The 13,455-nt window shown below is 49.6% G+C and overlaps 1 protein-coding gene and 1 pseudogene across 2 annotated transcripts in view; both read left to right on the forward strand.

Moving 5' to 3' along the window:
• Nucleotides 1–396: 396 nt before the first annotated feature.
• Nucleotides 397–13,455, forward strand: part of NEK7 (NIMA related kinase 7) — a 59,206-nt gene continuing 46,147 nt past the window's right edge. Inside the window, exon 1 of one of the 2 annotated variants that reach the window (XM_016150553.2) lies at nucleotides 397–660. The gene's annotated coding sequence lies outside the window, so the exon portion shown is untranslated. Of the gene's footprint in view, nucleotides 661–962; nucleotides 3,100–13,455 lie in introns of those variants that run through there. The other variant, XM_036235485.1, reaches the window with a different exon arrangement.
• LOC118613452 lies at nucleotides 8,758–8,875 on the forward strand (annotated as a pseudogene).

Below are 13,455 nucleotides of genomic sequence, written 5' to 3' on the forward strand. Positions count from 1 at the left end.
AGAGGCGACGTCACCCGCTCGGCTTCCCGCTGGCAAGAGCGCGCATTTACGCTGAAGTGAACAAAAAGCAAGTTCTCCCAAATCGGCCGAGCCCCCGGCCGGGGGAGGGGGGGAAGTCGGCCCGAGGGAGGGGACGAGGCTGCGCCGGCAGAGAGCGCGCCCCGCCCCGCAGCCGGCGGGGTCCCCGCGAGCGTCCGCTTAGCAGCAGCGGGAGGCGCGGCCTGAGGGCGGGGCGTGGCCAGAGGGCGGGGGCGGGGCCGGCGGCCGGGTGGGCGGGGCGAGGCGGCGGGCGGGGCGGGGCCGGCGGCCGGGTGGGCGGGGCGGGGCGGTGGGAGGGGCGGGGCCGGCGGCCGCCCCGCCCTCTCCTCGGGGATGCCGGGATGTTTACACTCCTGACAGCGGCGGCCGCGGGAGCAGCGGGAGTCGCGAGAGGATGGGCCGCCGCTAGGCTCGCAGTCGGGCCGCGCCTGGCCGTGCGCAGGGAGGGTGGCCGCGCCTGCAGTGTCCGCGCGGGCGGCGCCGCGCGAGGTGGCGATCGGCTCCGCGCCTCGCAGCCTCGGCCCCGCGCCCAGCGGGCCTTTCCGCCGCGCCGCCCGGCCGGGCCGCCCGCCCGCCCCGGGCCGCCCGCGGGCGGGAGAACGGACGACCCCCGACTTCCTGGTGAGTCGGCGCGGGGCCGCGGGCGCGGGGCCGGCGCGGATCCTGCGGGCGCCGGGCGAGCAGGGCGAGTCGGGGCCACGCGGGCGGGGTGGGGCGGCGGCCGCGGGCCGCGGCCGGATCCGGGTCTGGGTCCGGATCGTGGGCGATGGCGCGCGCTTTGCCTGGCCCAGGCTCCCGCGGCCGTGGCCGCCGTAACCAAGAAACTCGGCAGCGGCGACGGCGGCGGCGGCAACAGGTCTTTGGTTTCGCGACCGAGGAACTTGGGCGAAGTCCCGCCTCCCGCCGCCCCGCGCGCGCTGATTGGCGGCGCGGGTTATTTACCCCGCGCCGATTGGTTAGGCCCAGCTGTCAGGGCTCGGCCGCCGCCAGACTCGCACCGGCCAGGTTCCGCCGGGCAGAGCGAGGGCCGAGCAGCCGGAGGAGAGCGGGGCAGATGACCAGCCCGCTGCAGAACGGGCTTTAGTGGGTCCGCCAGGGCTGGGGATTGCCCGGGGAAGGGATTGCAGATTGCAAGGCAGCGGCGAACACCGGCAGTGACCGCGGTGGTGGAAAAGAAATTGACAAGTGAGGCCCAAGCCAGTGACCAAGGGGAGCCCGAAGGGGAACGGAGACCCATGGGAGGGCCACGCTGCCGCGGGACAGTGTCAGGAAGCCAGCACACCGCGGGGGAAGCTGCGCGCGGGACGCAGGGCTCCGCGAGCCTGTGTGCAGTGCCCCGTCGGCCTTGGGACGTGACGAGCCGTGTTCTCTCACGGCTGCAGCCCTCGTTGCGAGTAAATACTAAAAATATCCTGATTTTACACTAAGCAATGCGCCCATCCTTGAGCGATTCTGGTGACGGAACTGGAAGTCAGAAACGTATTTTAGAAAAGAAATGATTGTCCCCTCCCTTGAGGCTGGTGATCTTAAGGACACAGTTGAAAAAAAAAAAAATCAGATGCCCTTACTTTATAGGGCACTGTGCGCCCCTCATAATTAGAACCAGTTTCTGATTCCTTCTCCAAGGAATTTTGAGTTCAGGAAGTATGCGCAGTCCCCGCAGGCGACGGCAGTGTGTCTCGTCGGGTTGCATTACAAAGTACTGAGTATGTGTGCAACACCTCTGCCCGGGGGCTCCAGCCGCTGCAGGTTTGGCCGAAGTGTGGACGGTACTTTCACTCCCAAAGCTTATGGTGCGTGGTAGAGCTGGACAGACGCTGAAAACGGTGACTCACTGAGCAGAGACGCACTTAACCCCGTAATGCTTCGTGGCAGCTGGTGCAGAATGGACGCCCAGTGTCGTTGGCGGGAACACTTGCCGAAGGCCAGTGCCCTCAGGACGGTTCACATAAATCGGAGACAGTTGTTTCATTTCCCGAGGGAAGAGTCCTCTGCTGCCCTCGGGGAGACCCAGTCCGCAGCTGGCTTTACTCCTAAAACCGCAGCATCCTCTTTGGTCCTGGACGGCGAGCTTGCTGATGTCGGGGAGAAGAGGCGGAACTTAAAAACTGTGCCTCTGGGGAGTGAAAGGGGCAGAGACTGTATGGGGACAGCGGGAGGAGGGCCGGCGACATAAAAGGGGAGAAGGACCCCCTCATGGAGGCTGGTTGTTTGCTCACGGGCTGGGGAGGCCGGAGCACCGGGTGAGATGGGGCCTGGAATTGCGCTCGGACGCCAGGGCCCCGCCCCCGAGCACTGGCGGCCCCCGCAGCCAATGAGCGACGAGGAAAGCTCCGCTCCGGCTCGGGGGCGGTACTTCCGGCCGCGGGTTGAGGCTCGCTGGAGGCAGCGCGGTTTCCTGCTGGGCCGGTGTCCGCGGGCGGTGGCGCGCCGGGCCGAGGAAGGCCTCGCGAAGTCCATGCGTGCCCATAAGGGCGAGGGGGCTCCAGGGTCCTCTCACCCGTCCTGCACGTCTCGTTTCGTAGTTATGCTGCACGCACCTTCGGCTCGCCACTGCGACCGAAACTTATAGTTGCCGAGAAGCGAAGCTTGTTTGCAAACTAAATACCGCCCCTGTAACTGATCGGGGTTCAGATTTTTACTCTGAAATTGTCTGGAAGTGGAAACCAAGAAATGTCAGGATCTAAATCGTTAAGCGTGTTCACAGTAGCTTGGGAAGCCTTACTCAGTCTAAACCCTTTAATCAGTGTAAAAAGTAAAGACAAACGAGCGCAGACAGATTATTCTGTAATCTGATTCAGGTTTATTTATTTCGATCACACCTGTGGCCCCTCCATTTCCTTTACCACTTACACGGTTTCCTAGTGGGACAATCTCGAGGGCTCTCTTCCGGCCCAATAAAACAGCACTTAACTCCTAGAATGAGGGAAGCTCGTCTGATCTGATGGCGGCTTACCAGCGGGGGAGGGGGAGGCTCGAGGCCGGCTTAATTAACATACCCGGATAATAAACTTCGGTACGGTTGTTTAAGTGACCAGAGCGCAGTTGTAGCTTGTGCACGTGAGTATTTAACCTCCTACTCTCCTCCTCTTCACCTTGTGGTGGTTGCAATCGACAGTTTTGGGCTCTGATTTATTGCAAACGTTTCAGTAGTCTTAACTATTGTGCTGTTAATGAAATGTAGATTTCTTTTTTCTTTTTTACTTAAATGCGTGGTCTGAGATGGCATTAGAGATTTTTACAGTGTATCTAGAACCAAACGCGGTTTTCCTAGGAACCAGATCTTAACGTTTTAAAATGTGTCTCTCTAGTATCACTAATGTAGCCACCGTTTATTGGCATCCAGAGAGGAGAGAACAGTGATTATTTAGTGCAGTTTTGGGAAAGAAGTTGCATAATTAGATAATAAACCCCTAAACTCTTTTCAGGTTTTGTTTCCTTTGTTTCTTTTCTTAAATAGGTTTCGGTATTTTAAAAATGTGCACTGTGCCCGCAGCTGCACAAAGCAGTGGCCTGTCCACATTCCTGGTTTCGTTAAAATTAAAATATTCGTTCCTTCAAATATTTGCTCAAGAGTTAAACCGGGTAGGCGTTTTAGTACATTGTATATAAAATATAGTAGCAAACTTAGTGTAATACTTGAGACTGTCTCAGAAGCATATGATTACTGGTAACTTTCTCAGCCATTACTTTGTCAGCATTTCTATAAATATATAGCAAGATGTTTCAAGAAATGTTTTTTCACACTTTTGAATTTTTCAGTTTAATTCCTTCCTCATTTTTATAGGGCGTATGGATGAATAACATTATATAACTGTAATCAAGTATATTCATTGGCAGGATATAATGGCAGTTGAGAATTTTTAAACTTGTACGTAAAACTGATATAGAAACCATTCACCCAGTGTTATAAAATTTCGAAACTGCTGACTCCTTTTTTGGTAATTAATAGTTTGGTTATATATATCTTCATGAAATATATTTTTTGTTCTTCTAAAGAAAACGGAATGTATTTCATGGTTTTTAGTAAGCAGTAAGAACGAGAAAGACAGATGGCCATGAAACATTCCTTAATTTTTTTTTTTTTTTGCTGGATAAATTCTTTTTTTAACCTTTGTTAAAATAACAGCTCCGTCATGCTATACATATTTTTATAATGAGCTTATACGGTGAGCTGTTTTATAATAACTATATAAAGAGTTAATCCGAACAGTGTCTAAATGAACAAAACTTATTTAATTGGTCTATAAAAATTTAGAAATGCGTACGTTTTTTGTTACTTAATGGAAATAGACCTTTCTATAAATCTTGCGTTTAGTCTCCTGTTGATAATCAGTATAAGTTACTATTTAAGGGCGGCTTTTTCATTCCAGGTTGCTTTTGTATAGAACAGGTTTGCACGTTTCTCTCTAAAGGGCCAGATAGTAAATACCTCTGGCCTTGTGAGCCACGTGGTCTCTCACGTAACTACTGCCCTTGTAGCCTTGGACATAGATATGGAACAAGTGGGCGTGGCTGTGTTCCAATAAAACTTTATTTATACAAACAGCCTGGAGGCCCCACCCTGCTCCAGAAGATAATACAGAAGATCTAAACACTATTCTAGCCCACCGATATTTGGGGCGATGTGGGTTCTCCACGGCGCTGGCTTAGAGCCCCGTGACCATCTCTTGCTCTTCCTCAGTTTCCTCAGAATAATACCCAGTTATTTATTCCTAAATTTTGTATTTCATCTCAGAGACTTCATACAAATATGAACCTCTTTTAGATCTGTCCACTTTTTGAGGGTTCCCCCCCCCCATTGTTTGCCTCCGGGGACCCCGCACACATCGCGTGGTGTCGGGCGAATGTGCATCTTTCTCCAGCTTCCTTCTCACTACTCCGGGCTGGAATGTGACGTCAGACGTTCGCCTGTGCTTGGTGGACTGACGAGACTTCAGTGTGTGCTTTGCTGTGTTTCTCGGTCTTCTCCACTGCCAGCTACTGGGGTGACTGAGGTGACTGCCTCTCCTGCCCTGGGAAGCGCCTGCAGGCGTGAGCGAGATGGTGGGCAGGGTTTTTGTTGTTTGTTTGTTTTTTTTAAAGAAAAACTTATAAAAGACGCTTCTCCAACTTAACAAAATGCTGTAGAGGGCCTGCGTCTGTGGGGAGGGCTTTGGTCAGGGCGAACGACCGCCCTCTGCTGTCCGGGATCCTGCGGCCCCACTGTGACCACGTCCTGCGTTCACCACCACGTGGAAAGTCGAAGCCCGGGGTTGGGCTCCGACTTCCTGATCCTGGTTGAGCTGCTCGATCCGTTCAGACCGTCGTTTTCTCAGCTCAGGTAAAGGTGGCTCTGAGGAGTCTCTGGAAACATCTCTGAAAGTGGAGGTGGGCTGTCAGGGGGAGTTCCAGCTCACCTGCGTCTCTGTCCTGCGGCCCTTCAGCTGTGGGGACACATCTGTCCCGTTCCTTCTGATGACAGGCCCAGTTTTGAGCAAGCTCCGACCTTTCACTTTCTCTGTGATTTCCATGTTCATAATGTAATGGTTTCCCCGTTTGGGTTAGTGTTTTTATGGTTTGGGGCTGGGGAGGGAGAGACATTAATGCTTAGTTTTCAGGTAGAAAAACAAAACAAAACAAAACAAAACAGAACAGAGGCTTGGGGCCCAGTGTTAGAATTTGGACGACAAAACGTGGGAGTTGCAAAAAGATTCTTAACTCCGGATTCCAAAATGGCAACATTAGAAATACTTTTTTCTGGTATGCTTATAATTCTTTTTATTATTATTATTGTTAAAATATTTTCCTCATATTCTCATATTTACCTGGCAAATTGCTGTCATTTTTGTTGTGGTCGTAACCATAACAAAGCCACGTATCTATTCTATCATGATTGGGAAAAATTATGTTTATGAAAAATTGTTCTACTTCTAAAATATAAGCAATTGCAGATCTTCCCTTTCTTGTGTATCCAACTGCTACACCCAATAGTAAAATAATGCGATAGGTTTGCATATTGTCGTAAAGGCACCCAGAACTGGACAGCAGCTAATTTACTTTAGGCAAATAGTATGTCCTTCTTTCAAACAGTTATTTTAGTCATGGTTTGTTATTCAACAAACACAGGTAAGTTGGAAGACATTCTGCAGGAAGAATGTTTACTCATGGATCAGTTTTATGGAAAGAAATTCGCGTTTTATTCTCAGTTGCTTACGGCAACGTACAAATCCACATCTTTTGTTTTCGTCAGTCTTTGGTGTGAGGATGCATTTAGAATGGCGTGGTGACAGGCAGGGTGTTCAGTGGACTAGTTTTTAAAAACACATTTAACATCTCAAAATAAAGTTTTAATACGTTTTCAACTTTTGGAAAAAATTTTGATTGTTGAACGGCGTATCGTTTTCAACTTTAACGTGTCACTTTAGGACCCGGAGTGTTTCAGATATCAGCTCTTGCTAGAGAGTGCTATTTAATAAGCATTTCTCCCACCACTTTTCTAATCATTCGCTTTTTTAAGTCAGAAGGAATTTATCACGTGGCATTTGATGACTGGCAGGGAGTTGGAGCTTCCGGTGAAGTTTCCCAGTACCAGCCACCCCGGGGATCAGTGTGTCCTCGCTATGAAATAGGGTCACAGCCTCCAGTAAGCGACTGTCGAGCCATCGCCCTGGTCAGCCACAGCCGCTCCCAGGAGGACGCCACTGCGTGGGGACCCAGAGCCTGGCCGGCCGCGGCCCAGGGAGCGAATGCTCTGGGCTCTGTTCGTTTCCAGGGGCTGCCCCGGCGAGGCACAACAGCGGAAATTTGTTCTCTCCCGGCTGTCGGGGTCCGCAGTCTGTCGGGGTCCGCAGTCTGTCGGGGGTCCGCAGTCGCCAGCCCAGGTGTCCGTGGGGCCGTGCTCCGCGGAGGTGCTGCGGTGTGTCCCGTGCCTTTCTCTCTGTTCAAAAGACGACCCAGCCGACCGCACAGCATTTGGTGTTAAGGTCAGTGTCCCATCAAGGTCAGCTTCCCCTGCACTTGGAAGCCGTGCTTGACTGAGTGCAGAGTGACAGGCGTTCGCGCTCCGGGGCCCCCGGGCGGCTGGCAGGTGCCTGGTGCCGCGGTTCTGTTCGCCTCATGCGCCTTCTTTCCCTGTTGGTTCCTCAGCTGTGTTTCAGGGGAAGGACGGGCAGGGGGAGGGGGAAGGCAGGAGCTTCAGCAGAAGTTAGAAAACGCAGTGGATTTGTTTTCTTAAACACCGACTATGTCCTGCCAGCCTAATTTTCTATCAAATAGATTGTCATTGTGACTAGCTGTGATCCTAAGAATGTCGCGAGGGCCTGGCTTCGTGGGGGAGCTCGCTGGCAGGGGCGCCGGGGAGCTGAGCTAGGGTGCGATGGTCCTGCCTCGCCCTGGCCTCCCTTCCCTGTCTCGTTTTAGGGGCATCGAGAGAGGGAACTCATAGGAAATCTTTTAAAACTGTTCTGGTTTACTGTCAGCTTCACCCGATGAAGAAAAGGGATTGGCGAGGTCAGGAATAGTTAGTGCACAGATCAGTGTGTGCAACAGCACAGGTGTGTGAAACCAGTGACTAAGCCGAGCATCGAGGAGCTTGCTTATAAGGGCAGAATGTAAAATCATGAGCCAATTCAGAAAAACTTATTGCATTTTCCTTTATTTTATGTAAATGAGAAATGGCTTTCTTCCTGATGATTTTCATTAGTTAGGACTTGTTACAGACCAAAGGCTGTTAAACAAATGACCTCACAATAAATAATTCATACTAATGAAAGCATTGCCGAGGACCAGCCCGTGTTCCATGGGGCCTCATCAGCTTGGTCGTGATAGAAGTCACTGCTATGAATTATTCAGTACGACACCTTCAGGAGAATGATTCCTATGATCGGGTCCGGACGATGGGGCCGGGCGGCTCATCCTGGCCCCTGCCGTGTGCCGGTCTTTCTCTCTGGACGGTTCTAGTTCGGCTGCTGTGATTTTTCCCGTGTTCCCGCCAGATGGTTTGGCTTTAGCTGCAGCGTGAGCGACTGAGCAGTGTGCAGGAGTGTAAGGGGCTCCCCGTTCACTCCAGGGCCCTGGGGCTCCGGTGAGCCGGACAAACAAGGTCTCTCCAGAGCGTCCTGGGCAGCCTCCTCCCGAAGGGCCGAGTCCGTCACACCTGCACAGGGCGCTTCTGTAAAATAAGCGGAGGGAACAGAATGTACGGCTGAACACTCCCTGCATCTGTGACCAAGGTGACGGCGTGACCCTCGCCCTGCCTCGCGCTGTGCTCCGCGAACCTGCCTTCAGCGGGGGTTGAGGCCGCGTGGGTTGGCGCAACTGGCCGTGACTCATTCAGACGTGGGCGCTCGTGGGAACTTGAACCAGGTCCTGATGGTTAGACCTGTATTCTTTATGACCTCTTGTTTTCCAAATTTATTTATACAGCAAGTATTCATTGGACCTTAAAATGTGCTAGAGATAAAGAAAAAATGAACAAGAAACAGACTCCGCGCGCATGGTGATTTCTAGGGAGTTAATGGTCAGAGGGACAGGCAGCCGGTTCGTTAACGTACACAAGGACACACAAGGGGGTGTGCTGCGGAGAGCCACCCGAGTCCGGAGCGAGGCCATCCAGGCGGCTTAGTCGGGGAGGGCGTTTCCGGAAGCCGGTGACGCCTGTGTCAGAGGCACGTGGGTGTGACAGCCTGGCATTCCGGGAAGTGTAAATGGTTCATTGGGATCAGAATATAGGACTCAGGCTACGGCCACGCCGCCCTGAACAAGCCCGATCCCGTCTGATCCCGGAAGCTAAGCAGGGTCGGGCCTGGTAGTGCTTGGATGGGAGACCACCTAGGACGACCAGGCGCTGTAGGCGTAAAAAATACAGAAATAAGGTCTTGTAAGCCGACAAGGTCTTTGCAATCTGTGAAGTCAACCAAGGGTTGCCTCGCCTAAAAAAGAAAGAAAGAAGGAAAGGAAGGAAGGAAGGAAAGAAAGAAAGAAGAAGAATATAGAACTAAAGAGGCAGGGTGCTGGGAGGAAGGCTGAGGAAACAGGGTTTTAAGCGGGAGGGTGTCTTAAGTAGGTTTCCGTTTTAGATAGATTATTCTGGGGAGTGTGTAGAGTAGGAGTTACACGGCGGAAGTCAGGGGCAGTGACCGATCGGCCATTGTCGTAGCAAGATTCACGGCAGTCTGGGCCCGTGATTGGGAGGTGCAGTCAATAGGAGTGGGCGACTTACGTGGAGGTGAGGGCGTAACGGACTGGTGTGGCCTAGGGACTCTCTGGGGTGACTGGGTGGCAGCGACATTCGCTAAGGAAGGGTACAGAGTAGAAGGGATTTGAGGTGTTCTCCGGATTCTAGACATCACTGGCCTGGCTGCCAGCCAGGCGGAGAGACCCAGTCGAGGTGGAGATTCTGGAATGACGGCTTCATAAATCACTAGTCTGTGGGAGCTGGGGTATGTGCCAGCCGAAAAGGCACGGCTATCGGTTTAAATAATCGAGGGACTAACCATTAAATGAACCCCGCGCAAGAGAATCAGCAGAATTGCTTGTATTTTGTGTGGAAATGAAAAGAAAAAGCAGAAACACATTTCTTTATCATGCCTTTGTAGTGTAATTCACATTGCTAGCTTGCTTTATTTCAAACAGGTACTAGATTAAGCAGTAGTAAATACATACACCGTTGTTAACCAGTAATTGATAAAAGCAAGTCTTTGGAACTAGTATCTAAAGCCAGGAAATTGGCAGGGATCAAAATGTTCTCTTTAACATCACAAAATGGATACTAGAGGTAATGGAACAATTACTTCAGAGGTCTGCGGAGAACAAAACAGGGCCGTGGCTTACAAACTGTACACACAGCCCAACGATTGTTCTCGTGTGATGAAAGGGAATGGTCGTTCTAGATTTTTAAGGGTTAGAGAAAATGGATTGCACGTGTGCCCTTTAAGAAAATTACTTATAGCATAAAAGTCAAAACGAAGAGTTTGGGAAAGGGCCGCTTTGTACAAAAGCCCTTGGAATAAGCATTGAGACAAAGTAAATGTAGACGAAAGAGTTGTGCGAGGCAGAAATAGTGCAGAACCCAGCAGTACGGGAGGGCGGTAGCCCTCCCCCTTCGCCCTCCCCCTTCGCCCTCCCCCAGTGACGTATGGGGGGCGGGGTCTGGGGGCGGGGTCTGGGGCGGGGTCTTGGCTGAGGAGCGCTGGCCTGCTGAGTCCTTGGCTAGCCCCCATCTGGTGGTGGAGCCTAAGATGGATTTCATTTTTCCTTTGATAATCAGCCAAAAACTGGTGAAAGGAGGACTTAAACAAATTCAGAAGTCACCGTTAATAGACTTTACAGTAGAGAAGATGTTTGTTTTGTAGATAGCCGGACTACAGTAAAGAAGGCCAACGTGCTCCATGTGGCAGGAGACGAAAAAATAAACAGCAAGGAGACAAAAGCCAAGACTGCGAAAGGCAGGTCTCGAAACTGTTCACTCAGTGTATTAAATTCCTCTTGTATGAGACCGACTCAATCTACAAAACAATCCTCAACCGTGTGCAACTTTCAAAAGACACTTAAAGCCAATAAACCTAGAAAAATTAAGAGTAAAAACGTGGGCCAAGATTTCCAAGGAAAACAACAGAAAAGAGAAGAGTAGCAATATAAATTCCAAAGAATTTAAGGAAGAAAAGCAATAAGGAAGATAAAGAACAGTTTTTAAATTGACTCAGTGGGTAATAACTAATAGACCAACAGCTGTGGCGGAAGCAAAGTTATCTGAGCTGCCTTCGTGACAGACTTTTAGCCCAGTTTTAAAATGTCGACTTTTTAAAATTCATCGAATGGAGTCTTCCACTTCATGCCCTTGGGTAAATGTATTCTCGATACCAAAGATTGGAGTGAAGGAGAGCGGATATTCCGGTCACACTCTGCGGGACCTGCGCCCAGCAGGTATCGGCGTCCTGTGGGCCGCAGGGCCATGGAGCCCAGCCGAGGCCCTGACAGGTCCAGCCCAGTCTTCGTTTAGTGATTTGTGTCACCATAAACTCCCCTCTCCCCCCTTTTTTTTCTGTCACAGAACACCAGTTAACTTAAGGAATTCCTGTGTTTTAAAAAGCAGAGTTTGGAAAATACCTATGAAAAGAATATTGGTGTACAAATCTGCCATGAAATTAAGACTAGTGGAACAGAGTCATTGGTCACGACCAAAGAGGGCTCACCTGAGCACGTGAAGATAGTTTCATAGAAACGATCTGTTACGCGATCTGGCCTCGCTGGGCTCAGTAGGAAACTTGTATGATAAGCTTAGTAGAGCAGAAAAGCATTTGATACCTGTCTCTTTTTTTGATTAAAAAAAAAAGCCTCTTAGGAAATTGGGACTATAATTTGATTCGGAATATCGTCAATATCATAATTTATTGTAATTCTGTAGAAGTCTGTCTTCTTTCTTCTTAATTGCTGTATTTTAAGCTCTTTAGGGTCGGAAATGAGTTCATTTTTCTGTTTTCAGGTTCTCCTTTCTGATACAGGACCTTGCATTTCAGGCATTCCATAGCTGTTTGTTGAACAAAAACATAATTTGGAAGCATATCCTTATGTAATTTCTAGATAAAAATGGGTTTTAGAAAAAATACTTTTTCTTCATATAAAATATGTGTATTTTTAAGTTTAAAATGTGCACGATTTTCCATAACTGAAATAGACACTGTTCAGGATGGAACTTTACGTTTCTTTATTCCCTTATCCAGCAGGCTTTGAATTCTTAAGATCAATTTCAATTTGGTCTAACAGTTCGTTGACAGGAAATGTATATTATTGAACAGTAAAGGGGCATCATAAATACCGTTTTGAAAAGGATGGTCCCGATTTTTTACGGCTGGATAATATTCCATCGCATGCATGTACCGCAGCTGCTTTATCCGCTCGTCCATCAGTGGACGTGTACGCTGTTCCCACGTCTTGGCCATTGGAAATAACATGGGGTGCAGATATCTCTCCGAGTTAGTCTCTTCGTTTCCTTTTGATGTATGTCCAGAGGTGGAATTGCTGGGTCAGGTCAATGGTACTTCTTGTTTTAACATTTTGTGGCTCCTTTACACTGTCTCCCACGATGACCGCACCAGGTAACGCTTCCGGCAGTGGTGCACGAGGGTCCCCTTTTCTCCACATCCTGCCAGCGGTCGCTAGTCTCATCCTTTTGATGGTGGCCCTTCCAGCAGAGGCGAGGTGATAGCACATTGTGGCTTTAATTTCTACTCGCGACTACATGGATGAACCTCGAGGGTATTCGTGTTAAGTGAAATAAGTCAGACAGAGAAAGACAAATACCGTGTGGCCTCACTTATATGTAGAATCTAAAAACACAAACATAGAAAAACAGATCAGACTCGTGGTGACCAGAAGCAGAAGGCGGGGAGAGGGGGACTGGAGGGATGTGGCCTCAGGGGACAAACTGCCAGGTACAGGAGAACGAGGGGTGTGATGGGCCACACAATGAGGACAGTAAACAGCTGAGCGACATCGTTTAGAGAGTAAGTCCAGAGAGTTCTCCCCACAAGGAGAAAACGCTTTTTGTCTGTTTGTGTGTGTGTTTTCTTCTTTCCTTTGTATTGTGTCTTATGAGAGGATGGGTGTTAGCTAACCTATTATTAATCATTTCTTAAAATTTGTAAATCAAGCCATCGTGCTGTACGCCCTGAACTTATACGGTGACGTATCTCAGTTATTTCTCAATAAAACTGGGGATCGTCCTGGCCAGAAGTATTATTCTTAGTGAAGTAAGATGCATAAGAGGATTCCTACGATGGCAGAATCCTTCGCGGAGGAGAACCAAGGATTGAGTGACCTGAGGCTTGCTCAGAACTCTCCAGGATGCGGCGGCGTGTTGAACTAAACACAGTTTTTCTGTGGTTTTGAGAACTCTCTCAGCCCATGAAACCTTAGCCTCGAACTGCGGCTTTACAGAGCTTGAGAAAATTTTGTTCCTGTGCAGATTTCTGCAATCCTTCAATTTCCAGGAAGAAGCTGTGGTTACACAGGGCTTGCTGTATTTGTGTGCATGTGTGTGCATGTGTGTTTGTGTTTGTGCGTGTATGTGTGTGCATGTGTGTGCCTGTGAGTAAACATATAAAAACGGGCTGAGCTTAATACTGATATATGAATCAGGAAATCTGAGTTCTATTATTTTCTCTTTATGTCATCTTGGATAAGTCATGTAACTTTTCTCTTTCGAGTTTTTCATCTGTAGTCTGGAAATTATTTCCCACTCACTCTGCTGTGATGTTTTGAGAAGTTACCCATGGAAGCTGGAGATTTCAGTACACATATTGGTACGCGTTTTGCTGGCAGAGTTCACGGAAACATAGAATTTGGAAACCCTAAAAGTCATAGCAATAGGGCACCTTGTAGATTTTTTCCCCTTTTTATTTTGGGGTTTCAGTTAAAAATTAAGCGTGCATTTGT

This window comes from Rousettus aegyptiacus, unplaced genomic scaffold (genome assembly GCF_014176215.1).
Source record: "Rousettus aegyptiacus isolate mRouAeg1 unplaced genomic scaffold, mRouAeg1.p scaffold_m13_p_18, whole genome shotgun sequence".
NCBI lineage: Eukaryota > Metazoa > Chordata > Mammalia > Chiroptera > Pteropodidae > Rousettus > Rousettus aegyptiacus.